Source organism: Arachis ipaensis, chromosome B9 (assembly GCF_059453495.1).
Source record: "Arachis ipaensis isolate K30076 ecotype BB chromosome B9, ASM5945349v1, whole genome shotgun sequence".
Taxonomy (NCBI): Eukaryota; Viridiplantae; Streptophyta; class Magnoliopsida; order Fabales; family Fabaceae; genus Arachis; species Arachis ipaensis.
Window position 1 is genome coordinate 48855403 of NC_142444.1, and position 21431 is coordinate 48876833.

The 21431-nt window shown below is 39.5% G+C and overlaps 1 pseudogene; it reads right to left on the minus strand.

Annotated features, from left to right (window-relative positions):
- Nucleotides 1-1925: 1925 nt before the first annotated feature.
- Nucleotides 1926-2666, minus strand: LOC148544585 (uncharacterized; annotated as a pseudogene).
- Nucleotides 2667-21431: the final 18765 nt, after the last annotated feature.

Here is a 21431-nt window from a genome sequence, read left to right on the forward strand (position 1 = left end):
ATCGTCCCCAGCAAATCTGCAAATTATGCAGATCACGCACGTCACGCGATCGCGTCGCTCATGCGGACGCGTCATTCGCGTTTCTGCTTTGCCACGCGGACGCGTCGTCCATGCGGCCGCGTCACTCATGCTTTTCCATGCCGCGCGGTCACGTCATCCATGCGGCTGCGTCGCTTCTCGCTGGTCATCTCTTCAATTTCTTGTGTTCCTTCCATTTTTGCAGGCTTCCCTTCCAATCTCCAACTCATTCATGCCCTATAAAGCCTGAAACACTTAACACACAGATCACGGCATCGAATGGAATAAGGGAGAAATAAAATACATAATTAAAAGTCTCTAGAAAGCAAGTTTTCAACCATAAAACATCTTTAGGAAGGAAATATAAATGCATGCTTATTTAATGAATAAGTGGGCAAAGATCATGATAAAACCACACAATTTAAACACAATATAAACCATGAAATAGTGGTTTATCAACCTCCCCACACTTAATCATTAGCATGTCCTCATGCTTAATTGAAGGAGATAAATGAAATGAGTAAGAACATGTAAAACCAATGAAATGCAATGCAACCTATATATATGAATGCAACTATATGATTCTTGTCCACTTGATCAAAAGTAAGTAAGTTCTTCAAAACAATTATAATTCAAATTCCACTAATTCAATTCTTATAAAGTAAGAGCAGATAAAAATGCAAGAGGATAGCTCATGAAAGCAGGGAACATAGAAATTCAAGCATGGAACCCTCACTGATGGTGTATGTACACTCTAGTCTCTCTAGTGTATAGGGTAATCACTCTATCATTCTCTAATCATGCTTTCTAATTTTTGTTCTTCTCCTAACCAATCAACAACATTTATTATATCAATGCAAACATCATGAGGTCTTTTCAAGGTTGTAATGGGGCCAAGGTAAGGGTAGGGATACATATATGGTCAAGTGAGCTTATAAATTGAATCTTTAATTAACCCAAGCTTCAACCCAACCTATATAATTTACATAACTTTAGAATTCATACCTAGCTACCCAGAGTTCCCCTTTTTCATTCCATACTCATGTATCAATGTTTTATTTTAATTTTTTATCATATGTGCATTGATCCTTGAATTCTTAATTCAGCATTGGGGTATTTTTGTCCCCTTATTTATTTATTGTTTTTTTTAAATAAAAGTAAACATAGCTTATCAATGCACATAGATTTTTTTTTTATTCTTATAGTTTCACATGAGTAGGTATCCAAATTCCCATTGTATTATCATGACATATTCCCTTAATAACTTTTGTTCCCACAATTTCCCATACTTAACTAGCACACACAATTCTATCTTAAGCTAACCAAAGATTCAATTTGGGATATACGATTGTTTTTCCGCTTAAGGCTAGTAATGTGGTAAAATATAGAACAAATGGGATTTAAAGGCTCAAAGTGGTTGACAAAGGTAATTAAAAGGATAGGCTTAATTTGGATAAGTAAGCTAAACAAATAATGGCCTCAATCATATGCAAGCATACAAATATAATAAATATTGGACATATAAGATAAAACAAAATATAGATTACAATCATAGAGAAGTAAACACACAAGAATAAAATAATTATGGTTAAATAATGTAACCATGCGTAAAGGCTCAAATCTCACGGGTTGTGTGTTCTTTAGCTCAAACATCATGTTCCAAATATAACTTCAAGCAAATTTATCATAAAAATTTTGAAAATTAGTGAAATTTTGTTCCAAAGATAGAGTCTTAGAAGAAACTTATTGTCTTTTCAATCAAGTAGAACATGCATGCAACTAACCTATTACTATGCAATTTATCCTATTCTATAAAAGAAAGAAAATCTAACTAAATATCCTAATTTATTGGTGCTAGGGAAGAGAAATTACCTCCGAAAGTCAGGTACTGACCGACCTCTCCACACTTAAGGCTTTGTACCGTCCTCGGTGCCATCTGTCAGGAACAGGGGTGGGCTGGTAGCAGTATCTCCACAGTCAGGACCATCATGGCTCCCTGTGCTGGTAAAGGAAGTGGAGTCCGGGGAGTTTGAGTCCTTGAATTTTCCCTTGAGTAGCTCCTTGAGGTGTTTGAATCGGCGCTCGTTACGGCGCTCTCTTAACTTCGCTTTCTGTTCTTACCGATCCAATCTTCTGATTATCTGTTGGAGCAGTTCATTAGTTGTAGGTGCTTGTGGTGTTGAAGAAGGAGTATCTTCAACTGGAGCAGTAGGAAGGCTGGTAGTGGCTGCTGGAAGTCTGAGGTACTTCCCATTGGGGACATACTGATCGTCCCGTGGGAGCATGACTTTGGTGTCTCCAGCTCTGTAGGAAACTCCGGCTGCTGAGACAAGATCTGAGACCAAGGCGGGAAAAGGTAAATTGCCCGCAATTTGTACGTGTCCCATGACATTCCGGATATGTCTTGGTAGATTCAGAGGCTGGTCTGTAAGGATACACCATAGTAGAACGGCCATGTCCGCAGTGAAGGAGGACTCGTGAGTGCTCGGAAAGATGTAATGGGACATGATTTGTGCCCATACGCGAGCCTCCAAGGTAAGTGCTGAAGCCAATATACCCTTAGGGCGGGTACGATGGTATCCGTAGATCCAACGGCTGCCAGGTAGGGCGATAACTCTGAGAACAGCTTCCCAGTCAAATTGGTACATCTGGCGCTTGAGTGCTGCTTCTTGAAAGGCATCCATTCCTTCTGGAATAGGGGGAAGACTCAAAGCTTGCTGGATAGCCTCTTCTGTAATGGGGACTTGCTTCTGACGTACATAGACAGACTGCAGAGTAGGCAGGTAGAAGTTAGAGTAGAACTCGACTACCCAAGAAAGATTGACCTGCTTCTGTTGTCTCTGTAGAAAACCCCATTGTCTTCGTGCAATTTGCGGCTCAACAAAAGTAGTAATATTGGGCGGGAGGATAAGAAGGTGTTCGTTGTTGTAACTCCTTTCAGCCAGAATAGGGAACATCTGCTCACAGTAGCGATTGGAAAATCGCGCAGTGTCCTTTGCTGGAAAGGCTTTCTCCTTTTCGTCAACCTTTATGATCCTCTTAACTCTTTTTGTTGAGGGCTTGACTGCAGTTGAAGAAGGCTCTGCCACTAGTGCTCTTTTAGTTCCTCTTCTTGCTGGTGGTTTGGGAGTGGCTTTCTCTTTTCCTTTCTTGGTGGCCATCCTGAAAAAGGGAAGAGAAAGTAAATTAAATTCAAAGAGATATATAGCAAGGAAGAGAACGAAAAAGGGATGGTTGTAAATGCACATTAAAAGGTAAATGATGTCAACACATGCTCATGAGTACATGTGAAAGATCATTAATGGAGAATAGTTAGTGCATATGATGACAAGTGAATGCAAGGTGTTTATTGGCATGCCGGCAAAGGGCATGAGTAGCATAGACCAAGCATTACTTTGTAACAAACCATCATATTTGTATTGACAATTAAATTCAATTAATATAATAGTAAAGGGGATTTGTGAAAAGCAAGCATTGAATAGTAAAATAACATAGAGAAGTACATAATGCCATATGGGCTTTTTCACAAACACATAGCATGCATGGTAAATAGAGTATAGAAAGTATTAAAGTGAATATGCAAGCAACCCTTTAAAGAAAATAATATATAATTGTCAAGCAATGTGCAACAATCCACAAGCATATAAGGAAGAATAATGACTCATAAAATTCTAACACCATGTAAAAAGGAAAGAAGTAGGAAGAAAATATGAATAATGAAAAGAAAAAGAAAAGAAAAGAAAATAACCTATAAAATAAGAAGAATGATAGAAAAGAAAAGGGTGAAGAAGAAAATAAAACCTTGTTAATGGAGGTGAGGGAGAGAGAGTGAAAGGTGAGATAGAAGGAAGAAGAGAGAAGGAAAAAAATAGGGAGGGAAAAGAGAAAAATAGGATTTGGAGAGAAAAAGATATGAGATTTGACAAAATTAGAGAAACTGTGCGCCGCACGCGACGCGATCGCTTGGGGCATGCGGTCGCGCGACTTGCGCTTAAGGTGGTTGACGCGGTCGCGTCGGCCACGCGGTCGCGTGACCCAATTTGTGCTAGTGGCGCGAGGGTTGCCTCGCACTCGCACAACTCTCTGTTCAAAATCATTAAATGCCAAATTCTAGGTGACGCGATCGCGTGGGGCATGCGATTGCGTGAGTGGGCTTCAGAGGGGAACGACGCGGCCGCGTAGGGCACGCGGTCGCATGAAGGGGAAAGCGCGTCCAGCGCCAGTCCAGCACCACTCTAGCACAACTTTCAGCTGTGCACCCTTTTTACGTCAAAAATTAGGGCACGCGGTCACGTGGGGCACGCGGTCGCATGGGAGGTCAGTATGCCCATATGACGCGGTCGCGTCAGCGACGCAGTCGCATGGGTTGATTTGTGCCACTGGCACGCCTCCAGCCATGCTCCAGCATGACTCTCTGTTCAATTTTTATTTTTCTCTCCTCTCCTTGCCATGCGGACGCGTCGCTGATGCGGTCGCGTCGCGTGGCATTTTCTCTTTTTTTTTTTAGAACTAATGCAGATGCAGATGCACGAAGGTACTGATAGAGAGAAGAGTTATAAAATAGGAAAAACTAAAAATAAAGAAAAGAACGATCATACCATGGTGGGTTGTCTCCCACCTAGCACTTTGCTTTCACGTCCGTAAGTTGGACGCTCCACTAGCTCAATCTTCTGCTATGTGGGGGTCTTCCAAGAGGAAGATCTCAAGCTCCTTATTTTTCTGTATCTTCTCGCCATGGTATAGCTTCAAACGGTGTCCATTAACTTTTATAAGTTCAGAGTGTGAAGGATGGCTTAGGTGATAAACTCCGTACGGTTCGGCCTTCTCTACTCTGTATGGACCTTCCCATCTTGATCTCAATTTGCCAGGCATGAGCCTCAGTCGAGATTTGTAAAGGAGGACTAAATCCCTAGGCTGGAACTCCTTTTTCTTGATGTTCTGATCATGTACAGCCTTCATATTTTCCTTGTATAGTTTTGAGTTCTCATAAGCTTCTAGGCGAAGTCTCTCCAGTTCTTGCAGTTGCAACTTCCTTTCAGCTCCGGCTTTCCCAATTTCCATGTTGCATTCCTTGACTGCCCAAAAAGCTTTGTGCTCTACTTCAACTGGAAGATGACAAGCTTTTCCATAAACTAAGCGAAAAGGACTCGTCCCAATGGGTGTTTTATATGCTGTTCTATATGCCCAGAGTGCATCTTGTAGCCTGGTGCTCCAGTCTCGTCTATGGGGTTTGACTACCTTCTGCAAGATATGCTTTATCTCTCTATTTGACACCTCGACTTGCCCATTGGTCTGAGGATGGTAAGCTGTTGCAACCTTATGAATTATCCCATGCTTCTTCATTAGTCCTGTTAGTCTCCTGTTACAAAAATGGGTGCCTTGATCGCTCACGATTGCTCGTGGGGATCCAAAGCGACAGATAATATGGTTTCTCACAAAGGAAACAAAAGTGTTAGCATCATCAGTACGGGTCGGAATTGCTTCCACCCATTTGGAAACATAATCCACAGCTAACAATATATAAAAATAACCATTAGAATTTGGAAATGAACCCATGAAGTCAATGCCCCAAACATAAAAAATCTCACAGAAAAGCATAATTTGTTGAGGCATTTCATACCTCCTGGATATATTACCAAATTTTTGGCATGGGAGACAAGATTTACAAAACTCAGCAGTGTCTCTAAAAAGAGTAGGCCACCAGAATTCACAGTCTAAGACCTTTCTAGCTGTTCTTTGAGGGCCAAAATGTCCTCCACTCTCAGATGAGTGACAGGCCTCTAAGATGGACTGGAATTCTGATTGAGGCACACACTGTCTAATTACCTGGTCAGCGCCACATCTCCATAAATATGGGTCATCCCATATATAATATTTAGACTCGCTTTTCAGCTTGTCTTTTTGATGCTTAGAAAAGTTAGGAGAAAATGTGCGGCTAACTAGATAATTAGCTACAGGTGCATACCAGGGAGATACCTCAGATACTACTTGCAGGTTATCAAAAGGAAAATTATCATCTATAGGAGTAGAATCATCCTTAATGTGCTCAAGGCGACTCAAGTGGTCTGCCACGAAATTCTGGTTACCACTCCTATCCTTTATTTCTAAATCAAATTCTTGTAATAGTAGTATCCAATGTATAAGCCTTGGTTTGGACTCCTTTTTAGCTAATAGATACTTTAAAGCTGCATGATCCGAATACACTACTACTCTAGTACCAAGTAAATAAGCTCGGAATTTATCCAGAGCAAAAACAATAGCAAGAAGCTCTTTCTCAGTAGTAGTATAATTGGATTGGGCAGTGTCTAAAGTCTTAGACGCATAAGCAATAACAAAAGGGTCCTTACCTTCACGCTGAGCCAGCGCTGCTCCTACTGCATGGTTGGAAGCATCGTACATGATTTCAAACGGCTGGCTCCAGTCTGGTCCTCTCACAATTGGGGCTTGAGTCAGGGCGGCTTTTAGCTTATCAAACGCTTGTTTGCAATCTTCATTGAACTCAAACTCAATATCCTTCTGTAGTAATCTGGATAAGGGAAGTGCTACGTTACTGAAGTCCTTTATGAATCTCTTGTAAAAACCGGCATGGCTAAGGAACGAACGGACTTCCCTCACAGAAAAGGGGTAAGGTAAACTAGAAATAACATTCACCTTTGCTGGGTCTACAGAAATGCCAGTATTAGATACCACATGTCCTAGTACAATCCCTTGTTTTACCATAAAATGACATTTTTCAAAATTCAATACAAGGTTTGTATTAATACATCTATCTAATACTCTAGATAATCCATCTAAGCAAAGGCTGAAGGAATCACCATAAACGCTAAAATCATCCATAAAAACCTCCATACAGTCCTCAATAAGATCAGAGAAAAGACTCATCATGCACCTTTGAAAAGTAGCTGGTGCATTGCACAAGCCAAAGGGCATTCGTTTGTAAGCATAAGTCCCAAAAGGACATGTAAAAGTGGTCTTTTCTTGATCCTCAGGAGCTATATGAATCTGGAAATAACCTGTGTAACCATCTAAAAAGCAATAATGTGATTTACCTGACAGGCGATCCAGCATTTGATCAATAAATGGAAGTGGGTAGTGATCCTTACGGGTTGCTTGGTTGAGACGCCTGTAATCAATGCAGACTCTCCAAGCATTCTGAACTCTAGTTGCTATGAGCTATCCATGCTCATTCTTCACTGTAGTGACTCCAGACTTCTTGGGCACCACTTGTACTGGGTTAACCCATTCACTGTCTGAAATGGGATAGATGATACCGGCTTCCAATAGTCTGGTCACTTCCTTTTTAACAACTTCCAAGATAGTGGGATTCAATCTTCTTTGGGGTTGACAGACAGGTCTTGCTCCCTCTTCTAAAAATTTTCTGTGTTCACATACTTGAGGGTTGATGCCTACTATGTCTGCCAAACTCCACCCAATTGCCTTCTTGTGCTTCCTCAGTACATCAAGTAACTGCTCTTCTTGTTGAGAAGTAAGTTCCCTTGCAATGATGACCGAAAACTTCTGCTCATCTTCAAGATAAGCATATTTGAGATGTGGAAGGAGGGGTTTCAACTCTAACTTCTGATCATGGGCAGGCTCTGTATTATCTGGAGCTTGTGAAAATGGCGAAGTGCCCTTATTGTCAGTTAAGAGGGTCCTCACACTTGGACCTTGTCCAGTGTGCCTCTCTTCTCATTCTTCCTTGTGAACTGCAGCTACAGTTTCATCTATGACATCACACTGGAAGATAGATTGATCTTCTGGAGGGTTGTTTATGACTCCATTCAGATTGAAGATTACTATGCGGCCATCTATTTCAAAAGAGTATGTTCCTGAAAAAGCATCCAATTTGAATTTTGATGTCTTCAGGAATGGTCTTCCAAGTAGAATTGATGATGGCTTATCTGAGTCATTATGGGGCATCTCCAAGATATAAAAATCAGTGGGAAATGTAAGCCCTTTAATGTTCACTAAAACATCTTCAGCAACTCCAGCCACTGTAATAATGCTTTTATCTGCTAACACAAAACGAGCTGCCGACCTTTTCAAGGGAGGGAGCCTCAAAATATCATATATAGACAAAGGTATTATACTGACACATGCTCCTAAATCATACATACAATCATAAATTACTACTCCACTAATAGTACAACTAACTATACAAGGACCTGGGTCACTTCACTTCTCAGGCAATCCTCCCATTAAAGCAGATATGGAACTACCTAAAGGAATAGTTTCTAATTCATTAATTTTGTCTTTATGTATACATAGATCTTTTAGAAACTTTGCATATTTAGGTACTTGTTGAATAACATCAAAAAGAGGAACAGTTACCTCAACCTTTTTGAATATTTCTACCATTTTGGGATCGGGTTCCAGCTGCTTCATGGGCTTCTTTGCAAGTTGTGGAAATGGAATAGGAGTATTGTTTTCTGCAGTGTCTGCGCCTCTTGGTGCTTCCTCCTGTGGTTGGACTTCTTCTTTTTCAGCTATGTCCTGTATGTCCTCTTCCTCTTCAACATCTTCTATTTCTACTACCTCTTCAGCTGAGGTGTGTTCTGGTGAGCTTGGCTCCTCCTGATTCCTTTCCTGCAGTGTGGTTCTGGACCTCAGGGTGATGGCATTAATGCCTCCTTTTGGATTGGGTAATGGTTGAGAGGGGATTCCAGTGGAGCTTGAAGGTTGGTTACTGGAATTTTGTATTGATCCAATCTGTGAAACAAGAGCTTGCAAAGTAGAGGTTAGACCATTCAGGCTGGCATTAATGTTATTCATAATGTTATTTTCCATGGTCTGTTGTCTCCGCTCAAAAGATTGTAGTATCTCTTCATTAGGGGATAAAGAAGAATGAGTAAATTGAGAGGTCTGCTGTTGGGTATTCTGTGGTCCTTGGGATTGCCTCAGATGAGGTGCTCTGTAAGGTTGGTTCTGCTGCCTGTTGTTATTATTATTCCACCTCTGATTTCTCTGATTATCTCTGCCTCCTCTGTTATTGTTGTCCCTCCAATTCTGGTTAGAATTGTTCTGCCATCCATGGCTGTAGTTGCCACCTTGATTGTACCCTTGGTTGGGGCGGTCGTAGAAATTATGAGTGGCTGCCACGGTGTTATCTTCCTGCTGGAGCTGCGAACACTCATCAGTATAATGGCTATAATCTGCACAGATTCCGCAGACTTTCTGTGGGACTAACTGTTGGCCTTGCTGTGGTGAAGGAGGTTGAGCTTGCTGAACTTGTTGTTGATTCAATTGCATTTGCTTCAGCAAGTTGGTCATTTCACAGATACTTTGAGTCAGAGTAGCAGTCTCTCTGCTAGAGGATACTTCTACAACGGCTTTTGAACGGCTTTGCTTCTGTCTGTGGTTCCTAGTAGATTCAGCTAAGTCGCTGATCAATTGCCATGCCTCACCAGTGGTCTTGTACTTCTTCATAGACCCATTGCTAGCACTTTCCAATGTGGTCTTATCTTGGGGCCTCATACCCTGTGTGATATAGCTGAGTAACAATATCTTGTCAATCATGTGGTGGGGCATGCTTCCAGAAGATTATTGAAGCGCTCCCAGTATTCAAAGAGAGTCTCGTTGTCATCTTGAACAACCGTGGAAATGTCTTTCCTCAGTTTATCAGTAACTTCAGCTGGAAAGAACTTCTCCAAAAACTCTTTTCTAAGCGTATCCTAGTTGGATACGTTTGCTAGGGGTTGAGTGTAGTACCACTCTCTTGCTTTTTCCTAAAGAGAAAACGGGAAAACTTTCAGCAGAATTGAAGTTTCATCTGTACCATCATGCCTGACAGTAGAACAGGCTGCCTGGAAATCTCTCAGGTGCTTGATGGGTTCTTGAGCAGGTAAGCCATGAAACTTGGGCATCAAATTGAGCAGTGCGGTCTTTATTTCAAAATCTGTAGCCACTGCTGGGTGACGCGCTTGAAACAGTTGCATTGTAAAATTAGGGGCTCCTTCCTCCTGGATGGTAACTCTCCTAGGTTCTGCCATGTCTTCTGCACGTGAATCAACTGAATCAGTAGAACGGGAGCTGGTTTCTTCCTCAAGTTCACTTTCAGATCCGCCCTCAGAGCGGACTAACCGACACCGAGCTCGCCTTATTCGTGAAATAGTCCTTTCAATTTCAAGATCGAATATTAGCAAGCGCGGATCAGGAAGTGAACGCGTCATTTGACGAAAGAAACATGCAGCTCATAGTAGCAAAATAAAATAAAATACAAATAAATAAATTCTAATTAATAACTTTAGCACTCTATTGCAACTCCCCGGCAACGGCGCCAAAAATTGATGGTGTGCAGAAATTGGCAAATTAAAAAGTGTTAAAACATTTACGTTGTAAGTATAGTTCTTAACTTGCCAGAAATCTGCTCCTCAATTTAGAAAGATGTCACAGAAAATTGAATTTAAAATACTGGGAGTATGAATCCCAGGTCGTCTCCCAACGAGTTGCAGAAAAGTGTGCTATTTTATTAATCAGAGGTTTTCAAAAAAAAAAGGTTTGAATTGGGGAAACAGGAAATTAAATTGATGAATTTGAATAATGTAAATAAAAGTCTTGACTGAGAATTGATTAGTTGGAATCCCCATTATTGTTGGAATGCTCTCAGGATTAATTGACAATTAGAGGTTATCCTGTTTAGTTATCCTTCACTAGGTGAAGGAAAGTTAAACAAGTTGGAATGCTACGTCCGTTCACAAGTTGCAATCCACTTAATTAAAATGGATTGGTGTTAGTGGTTAGGAGGCAATCCAACCATAAACCCAATTACAGTTTTTCCTTCAAGCCTTCCAACTCAAGGGTTTCTTTCAATCAATTCCCCATCAAGTTAGGGAACTACTCACTCATTGTAAAGGTAAAATTCATAGCATATGAAAAGAAATTAAGGAAAGACATTGTAAATAAAATTAGAATCATCAATTAAAATAAAAGTGATCCTTGTATTAAACAACCCTAAGAATATTCCAATGGTAAAATTAAACAAAGCAAAGAACATGGAAGAGTAAGACCAAGTAAAGAAAACGAACTAGAATGACGAAGTCTTGATGAGGTAATAACTCTTCTCAATATCCCAAACTATGTATGTGTAAAATAATAATCTTAAAGACTATGAATGTGTGTAGAGAAAACCTAGAGGAGAAAAAAAACTAGATATAAAACTAAAACTGTGCAGAATGAATGTTGTCCTTGGTTTCTGCATGTTCTCTGGCTCTAGTCTGCTGTTCCGGGCCGAAAACTGGGTCAAGATAGGACCCGAAATCGTCCCCAGAAAATCTACAAATTATGCAGATCGCGCACGTCACGCGATCGCGTCGCTCATGCGGACGCGTCATTCGCGTTTCTGCTTTGCCACGCGGACGCGTCGTCCATGCGGCCGCGTCACTCGTGCTATTCCATGCCGCGCGGTCGCGTCATTCATGCAGCCACGTCGCTTCAAGTTGCTCTCTTCCGCGCGGTCGCGTCATCCATGCGGCCGCGTCGCTTCTCGCTGGTCATCTCCTCAATTTCTTGTGTTCCTTCCATTTTTGCAGGCTTCCCTTCCAATCTCCAACTCATTCATGCCCTATAAAGCCTGAAACACTTAACACACGGATCACGACATCAAATGGAATAAGGGAGAAATAAAATACATAATTAAAAGTCTCTAGGAAGCAAGTTTTCAACCATAAAACATCTTTAGGAAGGAAATATAAATGCATGCTTATTTAATGAATAAGTGGGCAAAGATCATGATAAAACCACACAATTTAAACACAATATAAACCATGAAATAGTGGTTTATCAGTGTGCGTACGCACCCAAGGGTGTGCGTACGCACAGACCCTATTTTGCTAAAAATTTATATTTCTTGCAATTCTAACTGGTTCTCTAGTTTTCTAAACTTCTTAATCACTATTTAAGACTTATAACTAGTAATTAAACTTTGAGAATAATGGGAATGAATTAGGTAACTTAGAATGAGCTTTTCTATCATGAGTTTTGAAGACGGTGCCTTAGGTTTCTGAAGTTCTGAGGATGGATTAGTGGTGTATTATGACAAAGTACTATAATGATGATACATCTGTAAAACTTGAGAACTATTGTTGGTTAAGGCAAGTTTGAACACTCTGAGAGGAATGGAAATTGATTGAATACTGAGAATCTTGGGTGAATACTGTTGTGTACTGAATTTTGTTAAGTCGCTATGCGCCTGGCAAAGACGGTTGGTTAATTCCGCTTGTCGAGATCGCGGCACCGATATAAGAGCGGTTGGTTAATTCTGCTTACATTGAGATGTAAGGTTTGTGGCTAAGTATCCCGCTCGTATCCTTTCGGATCACAAGAGTGTGCCTGACAATATATTCGTGGGGGGTTCCCATTTTTATATTCGTGACCGAAAGGCGACATTCCCATGGAAATGTGTCGGGTTGGCAGTTGAACCGACAGTGTGATATCACAGCCAAATAGGACAGGCATTCATGATGTGCATATTCTATATGTTTGTTTGATTTGCTGACTTGCATTATTTGCCTAATTGTATAACATGTTTAATTGCTTCTTGCACTACAATATTTTGGGTCTATGGCCACGGTTTTTTTTGTCACGGTAAAAAACCGTGACCATAGACCTGGTTTTTTAGGGTGACCAAAAAAAAAGGCTATAGTCACGGTTTTTTAAAAAAGGTTGGCCTAAAAGGGTCTATGGTCACGGTTTTGAGGGGTGACCTAAAGGGGTCTATGGTCACGGTTTTTTACAGTGACCAAAAGGGGTCTATGGTCACGGTTTTTCAAAAAAGGGTGACCTAAAAGGGTCTATGGTCACGGTTTTGGAGGGTGGCCTAAAGGGGTCTATGGTCACGGTTTTGGGGGCTGGCCTAAAAGGGTTTATGGTCACGGTTTTGGGGGTGACCTAAAGGGGTCTATGGTCACGGTTTTTTACAGTGACCAAAAAGGGGCTATGGTCACGGTTTTACAAAAAAGGGTGACCTAAAAGGGTCTATGGTCACGGTGTTGGGGGGTGACCTTAAGGGGTCTATGGTCACGGTTTTGGGGGTGGCATAAAAGTGTCTATGGTCACAGTTTTGGGGGTGGCCTAAAGGGGTTTATGGTCACAGTTTTGGGAGGTGGCCTAAAAGGGTCTATGGTCACGGTTTTAGGGGTGACCTAAAGGGGTCTATGGTCAGGTTTTTTACAGTGACCAAAAAGGGGCTATGGTCACGGTTTTTCAAAAAAGGGTGACCTAAAAGGGTCTATGGTCACGGTTTTGGGGAGTGACCTAAAAGGGTCTATGGTCACGGTTTTGGGGGTGACCTAAAGGTATCTATGGTCACGGTTTTTTACAGTGATCAAAAAGGGTATATGGTCACGGTTTTTCGGAAGGGTGACCTAAAAGGGTCTATGGTCATGGTTTTGAGGGTGACCTAAAGGGGTTTATGGTCACGATTTTTTACAATGACCAAAAAGTGTCTATGGTCACAGTTTTTTAAAAGGGTGATCTAAAAGGGTCTATGGTCACAGTTTTGGGGGTGACCTAAGGGGTCTATAGTCACAGTTTTAATCATTTGAGTTTAATTAATTAAAATTTTTATGTATTTTTTATAATTTTAAATATTTTATCTTTTAAAAATTTTAATAATTAAAAACTAATAATAATTTTATATGATTTATTTTAAATATTAAAATTTTAAATTTAATTTTATAAATAAAAAATTAAGTTGAATACTATTAATTTTAAATTAAAAAAAGATTTAAAACTTAATAACATAAAAAATGATTTAATAACTTAATAATGATTTAAAAAATTATTTATAATTAGTTACTTTATAGAAATTGAAATTAAAGTTGTGATAGAAAAATAATGAAATGTAATATAATTTAATTTAGGTAATCGATATTTTAGATTTAAAATCGTATTTTGTAAAATGTGATTTGTAAGACCCATAATTTTCAAAAAAAATATTATTTGAGTTAATTTCAATTTATATATTCATTAAATACTTTATTTTTAGAAATTATTTTATTAAAAGTAATTAAATTAAGTTTTGATAATTAAATGAGAAATGATTAAATGAATTTTTATAAATACTTAAAGTTTAAGTAATTTTATTATAATTAGATATTTTATAAATTGAAATTAATGTTTCGGTGATAGAAAAATAATAAAAAATTATATCATTTAATTTGAATAATTAGTATTGAGTTTAAACTATATTTTATAAAAATGTGATTAATATATTTATTTTATAATTTAAATTAAAAATAATTAGTTGAACTTAACAATATGTTGATAAATAATGTTCTTAAATATTTTTAATAGAGTATATTTGATTTTAAAATTTCTCTACCCTCTAATTTTATCAAAATATCTATTCATATCTATCCTTTATTCTTTTATAAAATCCTTAATTTCTAATCCCAATTCCGAAATTAAAATTAGAAACCTAATTCCCAAATTGGGAACCTAACCCTCATTTTCCCCTTTCCTCAGAGGCTGAAACACGCAGCCTTCACCCCCTTTCTCCTTCACCCACTTAACGCACAACACACCCACACCAGCCACAGAGAGGAAGAGAGGGAGCTGCGCCACGTTACCGTCCAGTCACTGTCCGGCTCGCCATCACCGGTGTCTCACCGCCATCACTATGGAGACCAAACGCCGTTGAGCTTCTTGTTGCTGCCTTGGAGTCCGTCGTCAGGTTCGAGTTGAAGAAAGAGGGATTCATAGATTCAACGTCGCGTAGAGAGGGATTTGTTGTTGTCGTTGCGTGCCGTCGTGTGCTGTCGCTGTTGTTCGAGTCGTCGCCATCGCCGTGGGTGAAGTCCGCCGCTGACGCCAGTTGAGGCCGCTGCTATGGAACAGAGATGAGAGAGAGACGTTGGGAGGAAACTGTGAGCTGCAAGCCGCTGACCGAGAAGAAGCTCTGCCTTTGTCGCCGTGTTAGAGTCGTTGCTGCCAACGCCACGCACTGCCGTTAGCGCTGCCGTTGAAGGGAGCTCACCGTCACAGTTCAATCATCATTGAGCTTGAAGGGAGGCGTCACTGATATACCCGACAGCAGCTTCCCCTGCATTCCCAATTCCATTCTTGAAACTGTAACACTCTTGCTCATGCTCTGTTTCCCGAATCTATTCCTCTACCATATTTTATTCTGATTACAATAGCATATGTTAATGTCTCTGTTTAGTATTATCATCTTTATCCAGAACCACTGATATCACCGCTATGGAGGTGATTGGGATAGGCGCGATTGTCATTGTTGTTGCTGCCCCAGAAGAAGTGAGGCTGCTGCTGCTGTTCCAGCCGCATTGGCTGTTGTAAACTGGAAAAAAGAAGGGCATCATTGCGTTTAAATTCGACAGTTTCGACTAATTGAGGTAAGGGTTTAAATGATTTCAATTTAAGAATGCCTACAAGGTTTATTGAATAACTGCAAATAGATTTAATAGCTGTGAGTAATTGATTGATTATGTGAATATTGAATTGTGGCTGAAATTGTGATTGGAATGGTTGAGATTGTGATTTGGAATTTTTGATTAGTGATATTGATTGATTATGTGGATTGGGAATTGTTTGATGACTAATTGTTGAGAATTTCTGAATTTTAATGGGTTATGTTGGATTTGTTGCCGTTGAGCTGTTATTTGGTATATTGTAATGTTAATGAACTTGGTTGGTGGTTGATTTGGAATTGGTTTTGAGGGGTATTGAAGGGTTGGATTTTGAATACTAAATGGTTTGCTGAAAATCAGGTTCTCTTGAAATAAAACGGCAACTTTGAAAGTGATTTAGTAACTCTATAGTGACTGAAATTATAAGAATTTAAATGTTAAGTAAATTATGTTAAGTGTAATTGTGAAAATTAACTCCGCCTATGTTACACTTGCGGTACATAGCCGGTCCCAAGCCCAGATAAAGGAGGAGGGTTGTGTTAGGTCTTCGGCAACTAACATAAAAATATAGCCGAACCCCCCATATGACATGAATCAAAGATATTATTGCGCTAAAGCTAGGTCGTTGCCCGGAAGCAACGCGCCGTATGGCTCGAGTATAGTGTCAAAGCAAGAGCCGCTACATCGGTGCCCGGATGTAGTGTTAAATGAGCAAGGGTTCTCGCGTTTTTGTGAACGGACGAGGGTAAATAAGCTAGTTCACAAAGAAAAAGGTAAAGGTCGAAGCGACAGAAGGTTGAGATTTGGGACATGGAACATAGGCACTCTAACAGGAAAGTCCATGGAGGTGGTGGACACCATGACAAGGAAGAAGATTAACATTATGTGCCTACAAGAAACGAAATGGGTTGGCGCAAAGGCTAGGGAGTTGGATACTTCTGGTTTCAAACTTTGGTATACAGGAAAGGTGAAGAATAGGAATGGGGTTGGAATAATTGTGGATAAACAGTGGAAGAAGGACGTAGTGGATGTCAAGAGGGTGGAAGATCGGATCATCTCTATCAAACTTGTGGTGGAGGGAGGTGCTTTCCATGTGATTAGCGCCTATGCACCGCAAGTGGGTTCGGACAAACAACACAAGATAAGGTTTTGGGAGGATCTAGAGAATTTGGTTCAAGGCATACCTTTGGGAGATAAGATTTTCTTAGGAGGAGATTTAAATGGCCATGTTGGGAGAGAAGTGACTGGATATGGGAGTATTCACGGAAGCCATGGTTTCGGGGTGATCAATGCCGAGGGTAAAACTATTTTGGACTTTTCCTCAACTTTTGATCTTCTCATCGCAAATACATGTCTTAAAAATCATATACATTCCGTAGAAAACACGAGGTGTAATGTAAAAAATATCATTTTTGTGTGTTTTTATTATTTTAGAATTAATCACCTGGCTTTTTATTATTATTTATGGTTCATATTATCTTAATTTGTATAGTTGCATTTATAATTTCTTTTCCCTTAGTATTCAACCTTATTACATGTTATCATTTTCAAATATTATCTCATAATATTTACTTCAAAATTAATTTTTTTAAAAACTCTTAAGATGATAATTTTGTAATAAAAAATATTATGTAATTACCAAAAATAAAATACCAAATAAGCTTGACGTTAAGGTTTTTTTGCCAGTAAAGAATGTCATAAAAACAGTCGCGTTGTAGATATAGTCTCTAAACCGACAAAAATCCCTTCGTACAAACGTTTTGGTTGTCACAAGTAACAAACTCCTTAAAAATTGTTAACCGAGTATTCAAACCTCGGGTCGTCTTCTCAAGGAACTGCGAGGAAGTATGTTCTTATTATTGGTTATAAAGGTTGTAATCGGGGTTTAGAAGGTGAGAAGCAAGTAATTTAAATGACGAGTGAATTAAATGGTAATTAAAAATAAATAATAATTGTAAAACAACTTTGGGCAAGATAGGGAAAACTAGAAGTCCAACTTAGTTATCCCTCTCAACAATAATGAAAGTTGTATTTTAATTCCACTTGGTCAACCTTTGCCAGGACAAAGGAAAGTCAAGGGACTAATTAAATTGACCTTTGAATCCTAATTATTTCCTAAGAAAAGGTTGTGATTATTTAGGTTCAGCTCAATTAGCAAAATAACGATTATCAATTACGTTGAGTTTAACAACTGTTGAGTTGCTGAATTCTTAACCAAGACCAAAAGGGAAAAAAAGTAAATTGCTGAAATAATAAAAGTGTCCTTAGATGGGAAGCAATGGCAACTAAATTCAAAGAGAACAATCATAAACTGAAAATACCTCAAATATCATTAATTCAAATAGAGATCTGTAACATGGAATAATTCATAAATCAAATTATAATAATCAATTCAAATGTTGGGATAAATAAATAAAAGTAAAACTAAAATAAAAGAACATTAAAACCTGGATCCAGAGTTACTCCCAAAACAAGAAGAAGTCCTAAATCCTAAGAGAGAGAGAGAGAATCTCTCTCTAAACTAAATCTAAATCATGAAAACTAGAAATTGGCGAGCTCTCCTTGAATGGAAGCATTCCCACACTTTATAACCTCTGGTCTATGCTGTCTGTACTTGGATCTGGGCCAAAAAGGGCTTCAGAATTCGCTGGGGGCGTATTCTGTAATTTCTGGTGCGTGGCCTCTGTCACGCGTCCGCGTGGGTCACGCGGTCGCGTCATTCGGAGCTTTTCCTTGCCACGCGGTCACGTCAGTCATGCAACCGCGTCATGTGCGTTCTGCTTAAGGCGCGCGGTCGCGTCAGTCATGCGGCCGCGTCGCTGCTGATTCGTGTTTGGCACGCGATCGCGTCATCCATGCGATCGCGTGGATACCAGTTTCCTTAAAGCTCCGTTTTGCTTTCTCCTTCCATTTTAGTATGTTTCCTTTTTCATCCTTTAAGTCATTCTGCCTTAGAAAATCTGAAACTACTCAACACACTAATCACGGCATCAAATGGAAATAAAGGTAATTAAAATAATTAATTTTAAAGCTTAGAAAACATGTTTTTCATTTACATCACATAATAAGGAAGGGAAGGTAAAACCATGCAATTAATGTGAATAAGTAGGTGAAGGATTGTATAAATCACTGAAATTAAGCACAAAAGAACTCATGAAATATGGGTTTATCAACCTCCCCACACTTAAACACTAGCATGTCCTCATGCTAAATCCAAGGTAAATAACTAAGGTTAAAGTGATGGAATGTCATGCAATGCAACCTAATTTAAATGCAACTACCTAAATGGATGATGCATCATGCAACTCTAATTTATTCACTTATATATAGAGCTTACATGTAGTCAAGTTAATTCACATTCTCAAGGAGTCATGTATATATATATATATATATATATATATAGCTAACCCTTAAGTAATAAAGCATTTTAGCAAATGAGATGGGAAAGAAAACATTGTACAAACTTGCAAAACAATTAGTAAATATAAGCACAGATATATGTTGATGAGTTATAGAACCCTCACCGGATTTTGTGTTTACTCTCTAGTCACTCAGTGTTTATTGGGTTTATTTAATCTATTTTTCTTTTTATTCTTACTTTCTATAACTTTGTTCTTCATCTAACCAATCTACAATTATAGAATATAGTCATACCAAAAAGTCATGAGGTTTGTAATTGAGGTTGTAATGGGGCCAAGGTAAAGGTAAGGATTTATGTATAGGGTTAAGTGAGCTAATAAACGAATCCTTAATTAGACTAAGATCTCACCTAACATACATATTTAGCAAGATAAAACTTCTTTACCTATTCTCCCATATTATCCCACTTATTGTTACATGCTCATGTTTCACTTTTTATTTTTATCCCATGTGCATTGTTTTTATTCTGCATTGGGGAATTTCCTTTGTATCCCCTTTTTATTTAAATGCTGAAAAATAACTCTTTTTTTTTTAATACACATGGTAATTGAATCACTTAGATTTTCTCATGAGCATGCTTCCCAAATTTTATTTTATTCCTTTTAACTTCTCTACCTTTTGTTTCTATCATCCATGTTCCCAAAAGGTTTCCCACATTTTACTCTATTTATAATTTTCTATCTTAAGCTAACTAAGGATTCACTTGGGATTTTCTTTTGTTTTTCTGCTTAAGGCTAGTAATTTGGCTAAATAGAATAAAGGGGTTTTAAAATGCTCAAGAAGGCTAGCAAGGGTGATGTAAAAGGTAGGCTAATTTGAGGTAAGTGAGCTAAAATCAAATGATGGCCTCAATCATTCTCTTGGTATGTATCTATTCTATATTCTATAATTGGACATATAGATTAAAGCAAAGTAAAGAACATCAGAATAAAAAGAAGTGGAACACATAGAAATGAAATTATGGTTTGAATGCAACCATACACTTAAGCTCAAGACTCACAGGCTGTGTGTTCTCTAACTCAAGTATCATATATCATTTATATATTGTATGCAGGTTTAGTTAAAAATTTCTATTATTCTCATAAAAAAATTATTTAGGGTAGCTTTTAAAGTTTTAATGTTCCTCCTTGATGAAATGTTGTCAGCTTAACTACATCATGTAATGCTATATACAAGATTTTATGGATCTAAATCTATTATGTTCAAGTTCCTAGCTTACTCTTTTTTATATTTGTCAATTTAAACTAAGCTATAACTAAGCTATCTTATGTAAAAGGGTAAACTATACTAATTGATCCACTAATAAGTTAGAATTGCAATCTAAACTAAATAACTAAAATGAACTAAATAACTAAAATATGAAAAAAAAAATGCAAAATGCAGAAAATAGAGTAAAATACACAAGTAGCAATGTATAAGTACTCATAAAATAACAATAAAAGAAAAAAAGAAAAAATACAGAAAAATATCCAAAATAAAAGAAAAAGTATGTAGTAGTTCACCAAAATAAACGCCAGAGATGGCGACCTCCCCACACTTAAAATGAAGCATCGTCCCCGATGTTCAATCAAGCCGGGTGTGAAGGAGTGTCATCACTGGTAGGGATGGTAGCTGGGGTCTCTGTGGCGGTGGTGGGCTGAGAGTCTGGCTGCTGTGGAGGTGGGACTGACTGGATCGGGATCTCCGGATCCACAGCCTCTATCTGGGGCATAACCTCCTGATGCAGGGCAGTCTGCACTGTGGCTGCCTGCTGATGAGTCTCCGCCTGGGAATGAGGCTCCTCCTCGTGCTCATCCTCCTCCTCCTCTGATGGCTCTGATGGTGTGTCGGGCTCGGAGGGCATGTCAGCGCCCTGTCTGATCATCAGCTTCAGATGGGAATAGTGTCGCCTGCTGCGGCGCTCCAATCTCTCATACCGGCGCCTGTTACGGCGCTCCATCTGATCAAGCTGGCGGAACAGACGGTGCACGAGGCGATAAACTGGCTCAGAGGCGGGTGGAGGTGCAGTGGTGGCAGCAGGGGCAGCTGTGGATGAAGAGGGTCCAGCAGACGGAGGGGCTATCTCATCAGTAGCAGTGACAGGTGGTGTTCTGTAGCCCAAAGCAAGGAAGTTCCTGCTGTGAGGGATGATCTTCCTGCAGTCCGCTGCTGGTGGTCGCTCATCGGCATCCTCCCAAGGCACATCAGCCTGACGGCCTAGCCGTGTAACCAGATAAGGAAAGGGGAGGGTGCCTCGGACGTGGACCCTGGCCATATAATGCCAGATAAAACGAGGTAAGTACAGGTTCTTACCCTCCAGCACACACCAGAGGAGGGTGATCATGGTAACCGGGATCTCAGTCTCATGAGTACTCGGCATCACATAGTTGCTCAAGATCAGATGCCATAGCCGAGCCTCATCATTCAAGTATACTCTCTTGATCCCTCTAGGCATAGTGGTGTTCTGACCCATCTCCCAAGGAACAGCAGGGTCGAGAGCTATCCGTGCCTTCACAGCATCCCAATCAAACTGCATCTGGCCCATGTCCTCCTCAGCCTGTGCAAAACCATCTGGCTGATCGAACTTGACTGGGAGCTGGAGAATGGTCTCTATGGCCTCCTCAGTGACCAGAATTTGCTTTCCCCTCA